Raw genomic sequence first — 20,903 nt, 5'->3', positions numbered from 1 at the left:
GCTGTGCAGCCTTAAATCATAATGTCTTCAGACGTCAGACAGTGGATTGGAAAGGGTTAATAACCATCTCTGTCAAGTTATTAGACAGTCTACTTAGCTGTTTGTTAAATACATCTGTTTCTGGAAGGGTGAAAACAAATGTGAATTAACTTAAAATGGGGCAAAATTAACTCACAAGGGCAGGTATAACCAATATACTATTGTAAGTAGATGCAACATACCGACAATCATTACATAACTAGAATAACCGCTCAGTGTTATAATAGCATTGACGCACTGACTCTAAGCATGGTCATATTTGGCACCAGTGTCTAGGTGATCTACCTCTAGTATGGAGGGCAGGAGAAGCATTTCTGTTTTTTTTTTCACTCTTCTGTCTTCTGCTGGACCTGATGGGGAAATCAGCCCGATTTTGCGCTCGCCCGTGTGAATCCGGCCTTAGATTGCAAAGTGATCACTAAGTAGTGAGTAATCAGCAGGGCGGTGGGAACAGCCTGGGAAAGAGAGTCCCCTGGTCCATGGAAAGGAGTGAACTTTCTGTGTGAGCTCAATATGGCCCAAACTGGAAGCAAGATGGCTTCAGCCAGAAGCCCAAGTTTAGAGGAAAGGAACAGCCTCCAGTTGTATGTAGTAAAAAATGCAGCACCATACTTCCAAGTATGACATGGCGGCCAATAACTAAACTCAAGCTCAAAATATGTACTGGTTGATTTTTTTTTTTGCAATGTTAAATTCTCCTTATCCCTAAATGTTTCCTTAATTTATATATACCCTTGCCAAATGTCACAAAACATTCTGTGCAAAACAAATCTGGCTTGGATAATTGTCATAATATAGCCTGGATTGGGGAGTTATACTGCCAGGCAGATAGAATGATAACCTGGCTAGAAAGCAATTACCTTTGATCAATATGGCGCATATTTGAAAATAAAAATGTGACAAAATATTTCAGCAGATATAACAAGCAGTTTGACTCTAGCAACGGAAATGGATTCTGTGTTTTATAGCAGGCAGTTACTAGAAAGGAAAGTTTCATGTTTCAGGCAGCCCCAGTAGTTCTGCAGTACAATTGGTAGATTAATTAGGAAAGACATTTGGAAGCTTGAACAGAATTGAGAATTAAAGGCACTTTTACACACCAGAAAATTACCAGACAAGTAATATGGTTTGTATCCCCAACCGAGAAAATGAGGCTGAACTTTAACACACTTACAGAATGATCCGAGGAGTTTAATGGTTTGTATTTCCAGCTGTGATTTCACAGTATGAGACTATATGACTTTTAGAAAGTCTTGTTTGCAAATAGGTTCTTGTTGACTTGTGTTTGGTAAATTACCGCCTAAGTAGATCCGTTTTGAATCAGTTCAGAGACCTTTACAAAACTCGGCAAAAATTACTGATTTTGTTAATGTATCTTGTTGCAGTTTGTAAAATACTGGGAAATTAGATACTTTAATCATTTTCTAGGTGAATGCTGCGAACAGGGCAACTGTTTAACATATGATAATAGTATTATGAGGAATAATAGGAATATTGCAAGCTTGACTTTTGTTGCTTTGCTTATTATTTAATTGTTTTTACTGTATTTACATACTTTTAAGTAGGAAAGCTAAAACGGAATGGGTCATCAAATATTATTGAAATCATGTTTTTACCATCTACTATTATTGAAATCATGTTTTTGCCATTTACAATGCACATTAACAAAATTCTTAACATATTCCAGTTAGAACCCTGGTCACTAAAACATACTGCTTTCTGTATAGCTCATTTATTGTATAAGCTGGGTCAGCATGACCAGAGAGTGGGGGGTTTAATGACAGCTCTGTTATTCTGTTGGAGGCCTAGATAAGGCAGTATAGACATATTATACACACAGATGAGGCTATATATGCATTCCCCTGATCTCTCGGAGAGCGGACTGTACTCCATCACTTAGTGGAAACTGTAATTATCTATGACATTTCTCTGACAATTATGAAAAATGTTTGTGTCTCCAATATAGATTTTTAAAAATAGATTGGAACAACAACACGTTATTTCTCTTCTGCAGACTTCCATCTAATTACATCTAAAATCACATACATTCTGTTTATAGGGAAACTTCTGTTTAGTTTTTTTTTTTTTTTTTTAAAGCGAGATATGAATAAGAGTAAATTCTGTGTGTGACCCTTCACTCCTATTGTGGGGTCCCATCCGAGGATGGCACAGTGAACAGACAGGCAGTAATAAGTTGTCACTGCACACTGCCACTGCCCACCTTGTTCACCTGCTAAGGTCATGGTGGGGCGTCACTGTCAGCCGCATGCTGCACATCGTGCTTACTCCCTACTAACTCCCTGGTCTCTGCCTGTAGGGCTCGCACTCTCCCTCTCTTAAAGAGACAGCATATGCTCCCTAATCTGGTCCGCCCCCAATCTTTACACATCTGGCTATATTACTGTAGGCATCCTTCTCCCATGGAGTATACCTAAGAAATTGATTCCAATCCCATTTGTGACACAGCTCTCATTTGTGGATATTCTGGTTCTCAACTCTGTATGTTCATTGACCTATCTAACTACTGTAATTCCTGACTTCTGCTAAGTTTCCTGGACTCTTGCCTATTGCCTGCCATGACCTTTGACTGGGTACCGTTATTGAAGTTACACTGCCAGCCCTGACGATTGCTAGTATTATGGACAAGACACTGTTCGCGCCATCAGGTACTGCACCTTAGCCCTGTGCGGTGTTAGCAGCCACACAATCATTACTATGTCTGTGAGTAACAGCTGTGGACCCACTTGTAAAGACCAAATCCCTCTTAGAGGGGTCAGGACTGCCTAACTACATTGTTGACTCATTTTGAAGCTGTCAGAAATCGGAATCCCTAAATCTTTCTCTTCTGAAGTCCTGGATAAGGGTTCCTGCACACTTGCATTTTTCTTGCGTGTTTTTTTCACGCGATATCGCTGCGTTTTTTCATGCGATTGTCAATGGGGCTTTCAAATGTTAAAAACCCATCACAAGTTGGTGCTTTGCAATCTTTATGTGATGCATTTTTAACATTAGAAAGTCTCATTGACAATCTCATTAAAAAACCACAGCGATATCGCGTGAAAAAAAACGCGCAAGAAAAAACTCAAGTGGGTATTGACCCTAACACAGGGCCCATTCTATACTCAGTCAAGGATTTTTTCTTCCCAAGTGCATTATTTAACATTTGGAAATAATGAACCGTAGTTTCCATTGTTTTGACCATTTCTCCAATAAGGCTAAAGGCCCATTTACATGCAAAAGTAATCTTTCTAATGACTGAAAGATTGAAAGATTTTGTGATCTATTTGCATGAAGTGTTATTGGCTATTAATGTCCATTAACACCTTATCATCTTCATTTGCATGTAAAAGGGCCACACAGGAGCTGTTTGCAGAGACCATCATGTGATTAATCACACACTCAGCTGTGCAAACAGCTGCATTGTTCTGCTTGCAAATTTCTTCCTCCTTTTGTGCTTTTGCAACATTAATAAGATGCTTTGCCATTTTCTCTCTAATTTTATACAACTGTATCGGTTACACTTCCATTTTCTTTAAACCTCTAATATGCAGACTTCCATTCTTTTACTATACTAGATTGATGCAATGTTTGCTACGTGAACATAAAATAGATTCATTCACATTTGTGATGCTTCCCTGCATGGCACCGTGCTGCGATGCTATGCAGGGAAAAAGTCGCAGCATGTCCATTCCTTTTGCAATATTGCCCATTGTATGGAATGGGGCCGGTAGCAGCAGATGCTAGACCTAACATGGGAACTTTGATCTTGCCTGACAGGTCACTCAATGTATCAAATTCAAATGCTATGATTTTACAGCGGTGGTGAGGATGTCACAAATATAATGACACCAAAATCATCCACCAAAGGTCACACAAAGGGGTCAAAGTGTGGTGCATAGAGATGAGCGAGCATACTCGTCCGAGCTTGATGCTCGTTCGAGTATTAGGGTGCTCGAGATGCTCGTTACTCGAGACGAGCACCACGCGGTACTCGTCTCGATTAAACGAGCACTGACCATTGAATTCAATGGAGCCGGCAATACAGCCGGCTCCATTGAAAGCAATGGGCTGCCGGCGATCGGGGGATGAATTGTCGGGAAGGGCTTAAATATATAAGCCCTTCCCTGCAATTCATCCAGAAATGTGTAAAAATAAAAAATATATACATACTCACCTTGTCCCAGCAGACGGAGTTCAGCGCGGCTGGCCTGCAGTGGGTGTGAAGGGGGTGTGAGTCAGACATGCCCCTGATTGGCTCAGCGCTGAGCCAATCAGAGGCAGATCTCACTCACACCCATTCATGAATTCATGAATGGGTGAGTGAGTGTTGCCTCTGATTGGCTCAGTGCAGCTCTCAGCTGAATGACAGCAGTTCAGCACCACAGTGCAGGGGACAGCAGGAGAAGACGCAGCTGTGCCCCGGCAGCTGAAGGGAGGTGAGTATCTATTTTTTTTGTTTTTTAAATCACTTTTAATTTATTTCCAGGGAATGGCTTATATGTAAAGCCCTTTCCTGAAAAAGAATTCAGGTGTGCCAGCGGACCATTGTCTTCAATGGAGTCGCCGGCAGCAGCAGCGGCTCCATTGAAGAGAATGTCTGCATTTTTATTCTTTTTTACACTAAAATCTTTCTTTTTCAGGTAAGGGCTTATATTTTTAAGCCCTTCCCGAAAATTCATCCCGCACTCACCGGCAGCCCATTGCTTTCAATGGAGCCGGCTGTATTGCCGGCTCCATTGAATTCAATGGGCTAACATCGTTCTTCTCTGCCACAGCTGTTACAGCTGTGGCAGAGGAGAACGATCGTTATGCTGACAGTGGGGGGGGGGGGGGTCTCACTCTTGCCACTATTGTGGCTTAATAGTGAGACCTCAGAGCCCAAAATGCAGCCCTGCATGTTGCTCCTCGCCTGCCCTATCCATTTCTGTGTTTTTTACATGACTTTGGTGATTTGCTAAGATTTTCACAAATAAAAACCTTAGCGGAGCACCAGTCATATACAAAAATGCTCGAGTCGCCCATTGACTTCAATGGGGTTCGTTACTCGAAACAAACTCTCGAGCATCACTGAAAGTTCAACTCGAGTAACGAGCACCCGAGCATTTTGGTGCTCGCTTATCTCTAGTGGTGCAAGGAAAAGCCTGTAGGCTTTTTAATATTAGACAAATAATAGAGATGAGCGAGCATACTCGTTAAGGGCAGATACTCGAGCGAGTATCGTCCTTTACGAGTACCTGCCTGCTCGTCAGAAAATATTCGGCTGCCAGAAAGGGTGAGCGGTGGGTTGCAGGAGTGAGCAGGGGGAGGGGGGGGAGGAGAGAGAGAGAGATCCTCCCCAAATAAAAAGTGAAAATTATTTTACAATCCCAATCCCATTTGTATATACTAATTCTAGAATGTTATCTCCCCTGGTTGATGGCCAAACAAGCTGTTTCAAATATGCTTTTTAAATGCCTCTATTGAATTCCTGCTCCTGCTATAAATGCACTAGGGATATTCCAAAAAAACATCAGGCGTGTTGAAGTCACATATTATTACAATATCTACCTGAATTACCATTTGAGCAATTTCATAAATCAACATGTTATCATAATCCTCAGTTTGTCCCAGAGGCATATATATGACACCAATTCTAATCATGGCTTCCTGCTTAGTTTGCATGCAAAGTCAGAGAGTTTCTAGTTCTTTGTGTGCATTTTGAATCACTACTGAATCACTACTTGACATAAATAGCTATTCCACCTCCCTTTCTTTCTACTCTGCCTATCCTGTACTATGTGTAACCAGGTATGGCTATTTCCTTGTCATTATCCTTGAATCCTGTTTCTGTTATGACAACCAGGTCTAAATTCTTCTCATGGAGATTGTTGCCTAAGCTGTGGGCAAGAAACACACAATACATGGAGAACATTACATTTTGTTTTATTTTTAGCAACTATATCAATACCATCTCCGGCAATAACCACTACGTCTTTAGAGTTACAAACACACCACTTTATCCTAACTGGCAGGGAACAGAAATCATCTTCCTAAATTAAATTTCTATCCCCTTCACCTACTTTAAATGTCTGTCAACAAAATTTCAGAATTCCTTACCGTATACATCTCCTTTATGTGAAGGATGCAAATCATCGCTCTTGAACAACTCCTTCTTAGACCACCTACCAACGTCATAAATAAGAAATCCAAAACCTTCAGTTTTATACCACTGTTGTAGCCATATATTAGACTGTGAGATACAAAGTGCCTTGTTCATATGATTACAGAATGGCAGAACCTTTGACATCGTAATTGAACCTGTTAACTTAGGGTCCTTTCACATGGGGCGACTATTGGCTGCATAAGCGCCCAACAGTTGTCCCAGTAATTATCGCTCCTGTGCTTTTATACAGAAGCAGTAACTGTTCAGTGAATGGAAATGGAGTGTGATGGCTTATCTTATCTCTACTGGCTATTGCACCTAGAAGACACCTTACCTACTTCAGCACATCCACATTCTCTCTTAAATCAACACCTCTAATGGTTGAATTACCAACTAAAACATGTCTTTTTTGCTTGGCATTTCCATTAATTAATAACCCTTTTTTGTCATTTTTCACTGATTAGATGCTATTAAATTGCTGTACATTCAGTATTTTTCTCCAATACTGGACAACTCTGTTCTCTAACACTGGAACACTCACTCAATCGGGGCCCCATTTCAGAAACTGGGCTCTTTTTACAGGGCGATTCTTGTGATGAAAACGTTGGAAGATTCATGGCATTAGTCATCAATGTTTAGGTTTCCAGTTACCAGTTATGTTTCTTGTGTTTACATGTAAATTGGCTAATGTTGAATACGTACTATAGTGAAAATAACTTCCGATACATCACAAGCATTTTGACACTAAAATATTAATTAAAATACTCCTACTAAATCTGTGTGAATAGGGTTAATTTTTTTTTTTTTATTTAATTTTTCTTTATTTGAGGAAAAGCAAAACAATACATAAGTATACACAGTTGAGAAACATTACTAAATTCACCACAATAATCATAACAGTGTTGATCAGGTCTGTCGCAAAACTTTTTACCTCAATTTTGAATTTTGTAAGGGATAGGGGGGGGGGGGGGGGGGGGGGGAAGTAACATACACTATATATATACCATATATGTATAGATCTAGTATTTTCATCTTGGAGATTTGAAGAAGCTGTCAAATAATTGTCACTAAATCAAAGTCCCATCTCCACCTATTGGTCGATATATATAGAAAAGGACTAACACTTACAAATAAATGGATATTAACGTATTGTAACATAACAAAGTAAAGGCATCTTGAAATACTCTCTTATAACCAGTTCTAACTGGCTATACAGGCTCTCTCCACACGCTCCACATCTCCTCATGTTTTGATACTCTATTTTCTCTGAACGCCAACCATCCCTCGAAGATTTTTTGTTCGGACATCCTGAGAACAAAGTCACCAACCCTCGGGGGGTCCACTTTTTTCCAATGTTGTGCAATAATTGCTTTCGCGGTCATCAGGGCATGTCCAACTAGTTTTCTAGATGGGGGGGAGAGCCCCTCCAAACCTACAAGCAGCAGAATCTGCTCCGCCTCTCTGCGGATCCTGGAGTGCATAGTTTCATCTAATAAATTTAATATTTCTCTCCAATATATTTTCAGTTTTGGGCAAGACCAAAAGATGTGGGAAAGTGTTCCTCTGCCCCCACACTCCCTCCAGCATTCACCATTTCCCCTACGAAATCTATCCTTAATTAATGTAGGTGAGTAGTACCATCGCGTATTAACCTTAATTTGTACCTCTAGGATTTTCATCCCTTTGGTAGCCGCCCCTGCTAGCTTAAACGCCTTGTTCCAGCTGTCCATTGGGATACTTGTCCCAAGTTCCCTCTCCCAATTTAGCATGTGTATTTTTTTTGAGGGAATGTTGTTACCTGTTAATATATCATAAAAGAACCTCGTGTCTGATTTATTCAATGTAGAGCTGGAACCCATTCTCTTTATGACTTCTTTTGGGATCTTGATTTTATGTAGTTGAGATTTCTGTAAAAAGTGGGATATTCTTGTAAATTTGTAAATGTCGTATGAAGGTAGGTTGTACTGGGAAGCAAACCTCTCAAAGGGCTTCATTGTTTTACCTGACAGTAAATCCGCCACATTAGTAATACCCTTGGCACTCCAATCTCTCACCTCCAGATCCGGTAGGAACAAACACACCGTCTCCAGAGGAATCTGTGGGAGATCCAGCATGTCATATGAGGCTATTTTTTCAGTTAGGTCTCTCCAGACCCTGAGGGAAGCAATCACAGTGGGCGGGAGATGTCTTTCATTAATAGTCAGTTTTTTAGTTGGATTCAGGCTATTACCCATACTCTCTAAGGACGCCGCCAGGAGCATAGGCCTACAGGAACTCAGTCTAGCTGAGTTGCACTCCATATTAGCCCAGCCCAGCTTATCCTCTCGTGAGAGCCATCCCCTAGTCTGGTTCAGAAGTGAGGCCTGGAAATACCTCCTCACATTTGGGATGTCCGCTCCGCCCCTGGATCGGTGCATAGCCAGTATGGGTAGCGCCAAGCGAGGTTTTTTGCCTTCCCATATAAAGTTGGATATCTGTTTCTGTATTTTAGCTGTCGTACTATGGGATATGTCAATCGGCAAAACCCGAAAGACATACAATATCTTCGGGAGGAGTGTCATTTTAAATGTCATGACTCTGCCATACCATGACAGGCCAAGTTTCGCTAAACGATCCAAATCTTTCTGTAAGGAGGAGAGCAATGGGGGGTAGTTAATTTTTTCCAAGTCCCTAGTATCAGGGGCCAAACTTATTCCCAAATAGGGGAGATCCTTCTCCCGCCACTTAAAGGGGAACTCCTTTTTTATAGCTTCTTGCAAATCCTTTGAAGTATTTACTCCCATGATCAAGGACTTGTCAATATTCAGCTTATACTGTGAGACAGAACTAAATTCCTGCAGAACACGTTGGGCCGCTCTCAGAGAGCTCAACGGGTCCGACAGGGTAAGAACCACATCATCCGCAAACAAGCCTATTTTATGTTGGCGGAGGTTCAAGGGAATTCCTCTTATCTCCAACGAAGTCCTAATTGCCTCAGCCAGTGGCTCAATCGAGAGGACGTACAGTATGGGGGACAACGGGCAACCCTGCCTCGTGCCATTAGTTATCATGAACGGCTCGGACATGGTCCCATCCACCAGAGTCCTAGCCGAGGGTGCGGAGTATAGGGCCCGGATTGCATTCTGTAACCCCTTTCCCATCCCAAACTTCTCCAACGCCACAAATGTGTAGTCCCAGTGAACTCGATCAAAAGCCTTTTCGGCATCAAGTGCGAGCATGATCGCTGGGAGGCGGGAGGACTTTAGGGAGTGGAGGAGATTTATTATTCTGCGCGTGCCATCCGATGCTTGCCTACCCTTCACAAACCCGACCTGGTCAGGGTGGATAATTTCCGGGAGGACCTCTAAGAGTCTCCTCGCCAAAATTTTAGAGTAGATTTTTACATCCACATTTAGAAGGGATATTGGTCTGAAATTGGAGGGGTCATCAGGGGGTTTGCCGGATTTTGGCAGCACTACAATTGTTGCCTGAAGGGACTCTGCCGGGAAGGTGCCTTTTCGCATTGCGAGGTTAAAGTGTTGTGTCAAATGAGGGGTCAGCGATCCTTGGAATAGCTTATAATATTCGGCTGAAAAACCGTCGGGGCCGGGGGCTTTTTGGTTCTTCATTATTAAAATAGCGTCCAAGACTTCTATTGGGGACATTTCCTTATCTAATTCGGTCATTTGTGAGTTAGAGATTCTGGGAAGTGTTAACTTGTTCAGAAAATTCTCAATCAATTCCCTTTGTGGTTGTTTTATAGAGTTATCGTCCTTTAGATTGTACAGTTCTTTATAGTAAGCCCTGAACTTGTCCGCAATCTGTTTTGGATGGGAGACCTTGAATTCTTTCTTTTTTGAATTCCACAAAAAAGGGATCGTGGATTTGATGCTTTTTTTCCTAACTAAGTTAGCCATCAATTTTGTTGGTTTGTTCAGTGAGGAATATATGTTAGCTTTATTTATGGTGGTTTCTTTTTCAAAGTCCCCTTGTAAGGTTTTTCGGAGATCTAGCCTCGTATTAAGTAGGTTATTATGAGTGGTCGTGGAGGGGGAAGATTGAAGTTCCCTCTCCAGGGCTTGAATTTTGGTCACTAAGGCTTCGGTCTTGGCACATTTTAGTCTTTTGTATCTAGAGCCTAGCTTTATAAGCACTCCTCTTATGAACGCCTTGTGGGCATTCCAGAGAGTACTTGAATTTATATCAGGGGTGTTATTTAGAGTGAAAAACTCTTCCAAACTTTCTTTTATTTCTTTTTTGTACTCTGGGATTTTCATGAGAAATAAATTATTTCTCCATGTTTTTGCACCTTGACGGGGATCGCCTATATGGATCGATGTTGTTATAGGTGCATGATCTGACCACGTCGCCGTCCCGATGGCTGCCTCTGACACCGAGGTAATCAAAAACTTGTCCACCAGGCATAGATCAATCCTAGAAAACGTCTTATGCCGAGGTGAATAAAAGGTGAACTCTTTTGCCGAGGCATTTAAACAGCGGAAAGTGTCAAACAGAGCCATCTCACGGATCCAACGGCCCAGGGGGGAATCTCTTTTTCCATTTTTTTGGGTGGAATCTATCATGTTCTCTGGCACTAAATTAAAGTCTCCGCAGAGAATCAAAGGGCCTTTAGCTACTTTGCGAATCTTCCTCATAAGTTTGTTTAAGAAATGGACTTGTTTTATGTTGGGGGCATAAACATTTATGAAGGTGACCTGTGAACCTCTCAATGTGCCTACTAGTATTATGAACCTACCCTTAGGGTCGCACATTTGGGTATCGATCTTAAATGTCGTGGTATCTTTAACTGCAACCATCACCCCCGCGTTTTTTCTGGGTGCGCTAGCGAACACCACATGTGGAAATTTCTTATGTGACATGTGTATGGTGTCTGTCTCCAGCAGATGTGTCTCCTGGATACATACCAGGTCGGCGTTGTGATGCAGAGCTTCCCTCCAAACCGCCTTTCTTTTATTCGGAGAATTCAACCCGTTCGCGTTCAGAGATAGCACCTTCAGCGCCATATTTCTATAAATCGCGGTGTGGAGCTAGGAGCAGGAGAGCCAGCATGGAAGGTGATGCCTATTAGGGGAGTATCAACAGAACTAGGGGAACAAAAGTAGGTTATGCATGTGAAATTATCGTCATAAAAAACATATCTGAAGTGCATAAGCAAGATGTACGTTTTCAAAGTAACGTATTGAAACTTAAAGTGGCAAGCAGAAACTTGCGGTCTCTTTTGGGGGAACGACAGTTCGCAAGAGAGCAAGAGACATCGCTCCAAAACTGAGAATGTAATACCGGTCGGGCGCAGTGGCCGGGAACCCGACTATGGCAGGAAACCAGGAAACAAAGAGTCCATTATGCGATCCTAGAAGGGGGGAGAAAGTCAGTTGTCTCGATCTTCTCTCCTTTGTTTTCTCTCCATATCGCCATCTGAGCGGGGGTGCGGGGGTTCGCGTATTTTTAAGCCCCAGGCCTTCAAGGTGGTTTTGGCCGAGGCAGGGTCAGGAAATATATGAGTAGAATTATTCCTTGTCACGATCAGTTTGGTGGGGAAACCCCATCTGTACAAAATCTTCGCCTCTCTCAAGGCTAGTGTCACTCCTGTAAAACTGCGTCTCGCCTCCATAGTCGCTTGGGACAAGTCGATGAACAGGCGAATATCCGAGTATGGGCTTGGTAAAACCCCCAGTTTCCTTGTAGAAATCATGAGGGCTTCCTTTGTACTAAAGTAGTGAAAGCGAACAATAATGTCCCTCGGGCTGTTATCTCTCAAAAATTTAGGCAGTGGAAGTCTATGCGCCCTGTCAATTTTAAGCTCTTGTACCGGGATGTTCGGTAAGATTTTGTGAGTTAGGCACGTAATGTACTCCATCAGCTCGGAGTTCGCAATTTTTTCGGGGACACCTCTTATTTTTACATTGTTGCGCCTGTTTCTGTCCTCAAAGTCATTTATTTTATTTTGCAACTTGTTGACCAGACCTTCTAAATCATAATGGGCGTCTATGAGAGCATTGTGCGATTTAACCATCTCCTCCATTTTATGCTCTGTATTGCTCATTCTGTTGTTTACTTCTCGTACTGAGGAGTCGACATGTTGAGTTAGGCATTTTAGGTCGGTTTGAATCGTGTGTCTTAGGGCCATGATAGCTTCCTTAATATAAATCTCTGAGGCCGGCTTTTCTGTAGCAATTAGATTGTTGATTTCCCCTTCTTGTGTGGTTGTAGGGGCTTCCTCCTCCGGGCTACCCTCTTTTAAGTCCTCTGCTAATCTCTGTCGTTGCTTAGCAGGGCTGCTGGAAGCAGAGGGGGGTTGGGAGCCCTGATGTGATGCCGCCGCCATTTTATTTTTTGTGCTGCGGCTTAGGGGGGGGTCAGATTTTTTCTTATTTTCTCCCTTAAGCTGTTTTCCTCCCTTTCCTGGTTCCCCTGCTTGTCCCTCACAGTCAGGGGGAGTCTCGCTGTCTAGGGGCGACTTTTCCAGGGGATCGGGGGTGCCGCTTACCGGGAGTGCAGCTGCTGGCATGCTCTCTTCCTCCGCCGCCATTACAGGGAGCGGAGCGCGCGGGACGAAAAACTCCTCCAGCCGCGTTGGTTGAGCTTTGGATGTTCTCCTCCTGGACGCCGCCATGGCCCCTGGTGCTTCCCCTTGCCGGTAACTGGTGTGATGGGCCCTCCGGTATGCTTTAGGAGTCGCTGAGCGATGTAGCTAGACGGAGGCTAACAAAGCACGGCCGTCTCGGGATCTCTCCAAGCCCCGCCCCCCCAATAGGGTTAATTTTTCAAGCAGTCATGTCAATCTTTCACTTTCCGGTTGGTAACTCTTGAGTGTAGATCCCTGGTGAATGCTTCAGAGAGTTTGAGTCTATGTATATACATCTTTCCATAGCTTTTCAGATCACGTGGAAATGAGACCTGTGGCTTGCTAGAGGGTAAGCAATGTCAACTTTGACATTAGTATTTTTAACTTCCACTATGCTTGTGTACAATACTCATAGCTGCCAATATAGTTGTCTTAGAGATGTCTTAACAAAATACATGTACATGAACACATGCTTCTCTGTAGCACATCAATAATAAACTATTTATTTCCCTAAAGATATAAAAGCACAATTTCAAATCTTCAAACCATATGAGAATAGACCTTTTCATTCTGACATAAAATACAACAACACCTACATTATAATTTCCTTTTCTACATGCAACTATATCATTTTGTAATTGAAATACAGACACTGCGCTACTCTTGTCCGTGACCTGTGTCTAGTATTGCAGCTCAATGTATAGGGGATAAATAGTAATATTAGACACAGCACATGGACAAGAGTGTTACTGTTTCTGAAAAAAAGCAGACCCCTTTTCTAGTGTCAAATGATCACTAAACAACTGTTGAAATATCAGCCCTTGGGCATCAAATAGAAGTTAATCAATAAATTATAAGCAGACTGGTGGCAATAAGTGTGCTTTGACACGTGCTGTTTTGATGCACTTGTGAAAGCACCCCTAAAACTAGAACTTGCCCAACTATAAACAAGCCCCCACATTGCTATAATGACGGGAAAACAAAAACGTTACAGTTGTTGGAATACAGCAATGAAAAATATCAACATTCACTCTCTCCTGAAGGCCGAAGATTGACCCGTCTTTAAAAGGGTTCTATCGATATTTATAGAACACATGAAGTAATCAACATTCGAAGTATAACCACTATTTTAATTTGGTCCCCAATTGAAGGAGCATATATAAAAATATTTTCCATTTGTATTCTATGCTTATTTAAAACCTGGTTTAGGCCTGTCTCTATGTTACTGAAATGCACCAAAACAGGTATTTCTCATGATTATCAAAAATGCATTGATTTGGCTTCATGATTTCCACCATTTCTTGTCCTGCTCATATCTGTGATAGCATACTGGACCATAATCCCTTTATAATCACTTAATTCAACTGATTTGGTTATTTCCATATATAGCTAGCAAACAATGTCATCATGCTAACAGAATACATTGCTCCTCTAATATTATTATAATTCTCATTATGCCGGGGAAGTCCTGATGTCACAATTCCGGCATGGGACTTGAGTCTCTTGTTGTAGCTTCTACTGGAGGGTAGTGTTATCAAGGAATAGCCAAGGTCTGGTAATACAAGAGGATGATCTAATAGCAGAGAGGCAGGTATGCAGGGAGGCAGCTTGGTACAAGGCACAATAAACACACAAGGAGGGGAGGAACAAGGCCATGTTTATATAGTGTCTCTAATTAGGGCAGGGTGGAGCCAATTCAAGAGCTAGGTACTAGGAAGAAGAAAATGGAGAACAGCCCAGTAGGAAAGGCTGCTGCTTGGGGCACAAGAGATCCGAGGTTCAAGTCCTGACACCTGATGTGCAAGATAAAGATAATCCATATGCATTTTTAAAAATGTGATTTGATTATGTATTACATTGGAGAGTAATACATAATTAAAGTTTATGAAAGTTACAAAGAAAGTTGTGAAATACATCTGACCAAATGCATCAAAAGCAAAATATATTTATGGAAGACATTAATGGAAAAAATACCCATTTGACTTCGCACTAACCTACAAATTTGAGCAAAGAGAGGCAATGAGTAATATTAAGAGCACCTGTCTTTACAATGTGCTGGTGTTTTGAAGAAAAGCTGCTCTCAAGGTTTCACTGTTTTGTGTTATTTATAATCCACTAGTATAATGGAAGCAATATCAGATGAGTGGAAGGATATGGCAGGATAATGCACTCCTGATTCTGGAACAAACAGCATCAGCATCACTTTAGCCTCTATGCACCATCAGGAGGCTATTATAATACTTCCCTAGTAACAGCTAGTAATCACCTTGCCCATAGAATTACATGAGAGTGAACCTTGGGTAAGTGTCCAAGGCAGTACATAAAAAAGAGAGACTTAATAGTTGCTATTAGAATTAGTGATTCTGTGAGGTAAATGAAACACTCAGTGCTGTTAATCTCCTGGTCTAAAACCAGCCTTGTTGATATATTCTGCTCAGATACAGGACTTCTGAACTTTTTAGATGGTCAAAGAAGGACTATATATATAAAGTTCATTGCCAATTTTATTTAAAATTCAGGAATGAAAATTTTGGATAAAATTAGGAAATTTCTTTGCTCCAAGAATTTATGAAATTATGATTTACCATACAAAGGTCAGTTAGAGCCCACCAATTCTCACATGCAAATCTAAATCTCTGTAGATTCACAGACCTTCCTGAACTACAGATCTCAGCATCTCCTAACTGGCATGCACAACACGGACATTAAACTGCACGTATATCTGACTTTTCAAAATAAGCTGTCATGTGTATGTAGGTGAGGGCTAACATTATTTTTGGCCATTTCATACTTGCATCCTGTATTGTTTAGCAGTTTTGCACTCAGCAGGCTCTATCCCTAATTTTCAGTTGTCTCTGAGCTGGTAGGTGGAGTCTAGGTGATATTGTGGTACCCGAAATGTGTATATGGTACCCTAAAGTCACAGTGGGTCCAGCACCAGACGTGGTATACTGACATCCACAAGACCGCAGTGAGTGCCAGGACCTGCTGTGAGCCACATAAATTACAGCCTATCAGGAACAGGGGGCGTCACCCCCTGTCAAGCACCTACTATCTTGTCACCACCCACACTTCTGGTGGTGACAAAATACAAGAATACCCACCAGGAAGATGCAACAGCACAGCAGCTAGAATGAATGGGAAAGTAGGGGAGGAAACAGACACCTCTTTCAAAGAGACTTGGTTATAAAGTGAGTTGTACCTCCATGTTATGAATGAAATGTAGCCACCAAGCTTGTTCTACTGTAAACTGTGAGTTATATTTGTCTCACCTGTTTCTTGGACTATTCTTGGGGTTTTGTACTGCATAAATATCTTACCAGGAAACAGTACAGCCCAGTGCACACCATCATCATCACCCCACATTATGTCACCGTGACAGAATGGTTTGGGGAGTGACAGCTTAGATTCAGACACCATGGGGCAGGAAGTCTGCTGCCAGAAGCATAGCATCAACTATGTTGGTTCCAATACACTGCGTACAGAAGAAGAAGCCTTGCAGCCATATCTCTAGCTCTCACCTACAGAGAAGCAGCAGTAACATGGAGAACAATATAGACAAGTACTAAGCCATGAAGATGTAATTCCACAAGCTCTGGGACAAGTAAAACACTATTAGCTCCTCCTCCTTCACCTGTTCCTCATAGAGGTCTATGAGCAGCATATAATTGATGTGTAAATGAGCTATTCCTTCAACTTGTCCACTAAGATTGATTTTAGCAGTTTTTCAGAGTGAGTGAACAGTTTAGGAGCGGTTAAGAAGAAAAGGAGTGTGATGAGTGAAAAAAGAAGCATTTTTCTAAGATATATTACAAAGTTTCTTATATTGACCTGTACAATTTACCGTATATACTCAAGTATTAGCCGACCCAAGTATAAGCCGAGTCAATAAGTTTTACCACAAAAAAATTGGTAAAACTTATTGACTCGAGTACAAGCCGAGCTATACTCGAGTATATACTAGGTAAAAAAAAATGCAATACTCACATCCCAGCCGGCGTTTGTGTCCCCGGCGCGATGATCTCCCTGGCGGTGCGGCAAGCTGCTTCAGACTTCACCCAAATCTCATCTCCCTGCTCAGTTTTCAATTCCCCTGCCGTCAGCTCTGTGTAAGTAAACGCTGTGAGTGGATCGAACGCCAGCCAATCACAGCCGGCGCTCGATAAACCAATCACAGCCATTCAGTGATGTCATTCACTGAATGGCTGTGAATGATCGAGCGCCGGCTGTGATTGGTTGGCGCTCGATCCAATCACAGTGTTACCTACACAGCGCTGATAGCGGTGGAATTCAAAGCTGAGCAGGGAGATGACAGCGGGGAGAATTCTCAAGCAGCTTGCCACACTGCCCGGGGAGACCATCACGCCGGGGACACAGACCCCGGCTAGGAGGTGACTATTGCGGGGGTTTTTTTGTTGTTGTTTTTTTTTACCTCACTCGAGTATAACCCGAGGGGAGCTTTTTCAGCATAAAAAAATGTGCTGAAAAACTAGGCTTATACTCTAGTATATACGGTATGTATGCAAAGTTTGTTAAAAGTACAGTATCTGTTTGAGCAATGGGATAAAGATTTCTAATGGGGTCTACATATAAGCTGCTATAATAATTGTCCCTACCTGCCCACTATGCAAAGTAATAACTGAACCTGTCAAGTAGGAACATATTAGTGTGTAAGAAAATGTGCTTTGTGCTTGTGCTCATGAGGAGGTTGGAAACTGTGATCATATAAAGGAGCTTATTGGTAAGGTATAAAGGTACCTTTACATGGGACAGCTGTCGGGCGCATAAGCGCCAACAATCATCCCAGCAACTATTGCTCCTTGCATTCACACAGGAGTGATAGTCATTCAGTGAATTAAGGCAGAGTGATCCGAAGATCTCTTCCGCTCGCCCGCCTCCATTCACGGCAAAATAACAGTCGTTCAAAGATTTAACGACTCCTATTTACACGTGCCAGTAGTTACTTGGTTCTTAGATGAGCTAAATACTAAACCACTTCAACAAGTGAGTGATTTTTCCTTGATGGCTGTGTGTACATGGGCCAACTATTGCTGATCATCACTGTTTCCAGCGTATATTCGGGTGATAATTCCCCCATATAAAGGTACCTTAACGCAGTGAAGTGCACAATAGAATATCTAGTAAACTTTAGGAAACTTGCATTTAAACATGTTTGTTTTGCAAGCATTTATTACATTAAATGTTGTGTTTATGGCTGAAATATCATGAATGTTAGAGGAAACAAAGCAGAAGAAAATTTAATAAGGTCCCTTTAGTGTTCATTAAAAATCAAAGCAAAACCAGAACAAAAAATGTTGTCATCTGAATCTCTCACTAAAGGGCCTTTTATGAATTTCTTCTGTTAAGTCTCTTGTAAAATGACATGATGTATATGGCGCAGATCATAATGTCCTAATTTAAGAGGTCTATGTTATGTTGGGCATTTTACAGATGCCAAACCAATGCTGCACAAGTGGGCACAATTTCCCTTTCTAAACTCTCCTAGTTTCAGCATGTCTAGAATTTGTGACATGGCCTTCATTCTGATGCTATACAGCAAATACAGAGGCACAATTCTACATTAATATTCCACCAGCAAGTAGCCTAAATATAAAGGGGGTTATCTTAATCTATAATATTATATACATGTCTTATCAATGCTATGGGGAAGGAACAGCACACACTAAGCAGCCCTCTGGTTTAGAAATAGCAGCGTGAGTCATTACTCATCACTGATAAACTAGAAGTTTCAGCTAGTTACAGTTTATCTTTAAAAAATGTATTTTCAATGTATACCATGTTTCTCTTGTCCCAAAGGGATATGACTTGCAGTAGCAGATCCATTTTGTACAACAGGAAAATGGGAATTTTAGGCTCGTAATTGAATATTTCCAGAGGAAAATGATGTGTAGATTGGACATCTTCCTATTTTTTCCATACTCCTTAAGTTTATGATTCATGGTTAGGTCCAAATAGTATTAGAAGTTTGAAGAACAGCGAATCTAAATGCAGAAAAAGGATTATTTGGCTGATATTGACATTTGTTCTCCTATTATTATGAAATAATTTGATTAGTACCCTTGCAGACATTTTGCAGTCACTGTGGAGATTTTCATTAGTGCGGACATGGAATCCCTATTGCACAGGAGATTCCTTTGTTGCTTGTCTTTTCGCTACAATCAGTCACACTAAAAGCTTGACAGATCACCCAATTGGATTTTCCGAGCTTTAAAATAGAGTCTCAGGAATAGAGTAGGACAGAAGCATTTATCATTCTGGAGCCTTACATGATGAATGCCCTATGAAACTGCTCAGGCATTTACCTTTTTCCTTACAAAAATATCTACAGTGTACAGTATCTATTCATCTCACATCAGGTCGAAATAAAAAATCATCACAATCTGTAGGACATTTTTTCTCAAAGACGTCTGAGCTCACACATAATAATGAACTGTGAGTTTTACACTATCATTTGAAACCTGGATCTGTTAAGAGGTATAGATATCACAGTCCTATAACATGGCTGCCAAAAGAGCTGTCCTACAAGAAGAGGTGGCAATTGTTCCTCAGCTGCTCTTACTCTTAAAGATGATATCCAAACATGGGGAGGTGATCAAGTCATGACGAAGAAAGGCTCCTTTAACTGTTGTGTGAGAAAGAAATTTATGGGTTCCTTACACTGCACTAACTATTGAGTTTCCCCAAAAAGAAGACTTACCCCAAAAATAAACCCTACCCAGATTTTGGAGGATTTTCGGGGAGGCTTGAAATATAAACCATACCCTGAAAATAAGCCCTAGCTGCATTACATTAAAAAAAGCAATACATTACCTAGCAGGCTCGGTCCAAGTCCCTACCGCCACTCTCCTGGGCTCCGGCAGGCTTCTTGCAGTCTTAGACCACCTACAGAAGATCGCCTCCTGGTTACAAGATTCATAAATCTTCCCTCTAGAAAGCAATGGCTGTGATTGGTTCTCGGCGCTGCTCAGTCAGTCAATGATGAACCAATGCAATGGCTGTGATTGGTATGGGTTGCACCTTACAAAAACAGGTGAGCATATATTTGGTGGGTGCCTTGCTTCACTCATTAGGAGAGCTTTAAACTAGAAAAATATGGGAAGGAAAGTGAAAGGACAGATAAAAAAATTACAGCTAATTAATACATTTGAGAACCTTTCTAATAGAAGTGGAAAGAAAGAACAAAGACAAAAAATTCAAAAGGAATGTGGAGGAGCAAGATACACTGACACAAACTAAAATGCTTTGACACAAATACAAAGAGCATGGGAAACAAACAAGGAGAAATGGAGCTCCTAACACAGGAAGAGAAATATGATGTCATAGGCATCACAGAAACATGGCGGGATGATACACATGATTGGAATACAAGGCTTGAAGGATACAACTTGCATTGTATGTTAAAAAACATTAATCACCACAGAGATTCAAGCTTCAGAGCATGGTAGTTCTCTAGAAACTGTTTGGGTAAGTATACAAGGAGAGAACAACAGAAAGGACACCATTGTGGGCATTTACTATAGGCTACCCGGACAAGCAGAAGATATTGATGAACTCTTTCTACATCAGATGGCCAAGCTCTCAAAAAGCATGACATAGTGATTATGGGAGATTTTAACTATCCAGACATTTGTTGGAAATCTCTCTCAGGTGAAAGTAATGGATCCAACAAATTCTTATCCGCTCTTGTGGACAATTTATCTTCCAAAAGGTAGAAGAGAAAACAAGAGGATCTTCTATCTTGGACTTAATTCTTACCAACAGGGAGGAAATGGTTGAGAAAGTAAGGGTAGCTGGGATGTTAGGAGGCAGTGATCATACTATCCTTGAATTTTGGATAAAAAGAGTAGGAAGACCTGAGAAAACTCAGACCTCAAGGTTGGATTTCAGAAAGGCAGATTTTAATGAACTCAGAAAGAGGGTAGGAAGAATCCAATGGCTGGTTGTTCTTAAAGGGGTTGTTCCGCGGCAGCAAGTGGGTCTATACACTTCTGTATGGCCATAATAATGCACTTTGTAATGTACATTGTGCATTAATTATGAGCCATACAGAAGTTATAAAAAGTTTTTCACTTACCTGCTCCGCTGCTGGCGTCCACGTCTCCATGGTTGCCGTCTAATTTTCGCCGTCTAAAATGG

The 20,903-nt window shown here is 41.4% G+C and overlaps 1 protein-coding gene across 1 annotated transcript in view; it reads left to right on the top strand.

Annotated features, from left to right (window-relative positions):
- ENTREP2 (endosomal transmembrane epsin interactor 2) overlaps positions 1–20,903 on the top strand; it is a 786,181-nt gene that overhangs the window by 738,133 nt on the left and 27,145 nt on the right. The window lies entirely within an intron of this gene.

Source organism: Eleutherodactylus coqui, chromosome 2 (genome assembly GCF_035609145.1).
Source record: "Eleutherodactylus coqui strain aEleCoq1 chromosome 2, aEleCoq1.hap1, whole genome shotgun sequence".
Classification (NCBI taxonomy): domain Eukaryota; kingdom Metazoa; phylum Chordata; class Amphibia; order Anura; family Eleutherodactylidae; genus Eleutherodactylus; species Eleutherodactylus coqui.
The sequence above is the reverse complement of the archived record's forward strand: the minus strand, read 5'-3'. Positions and strand labels throughout refer to the sequence as shown.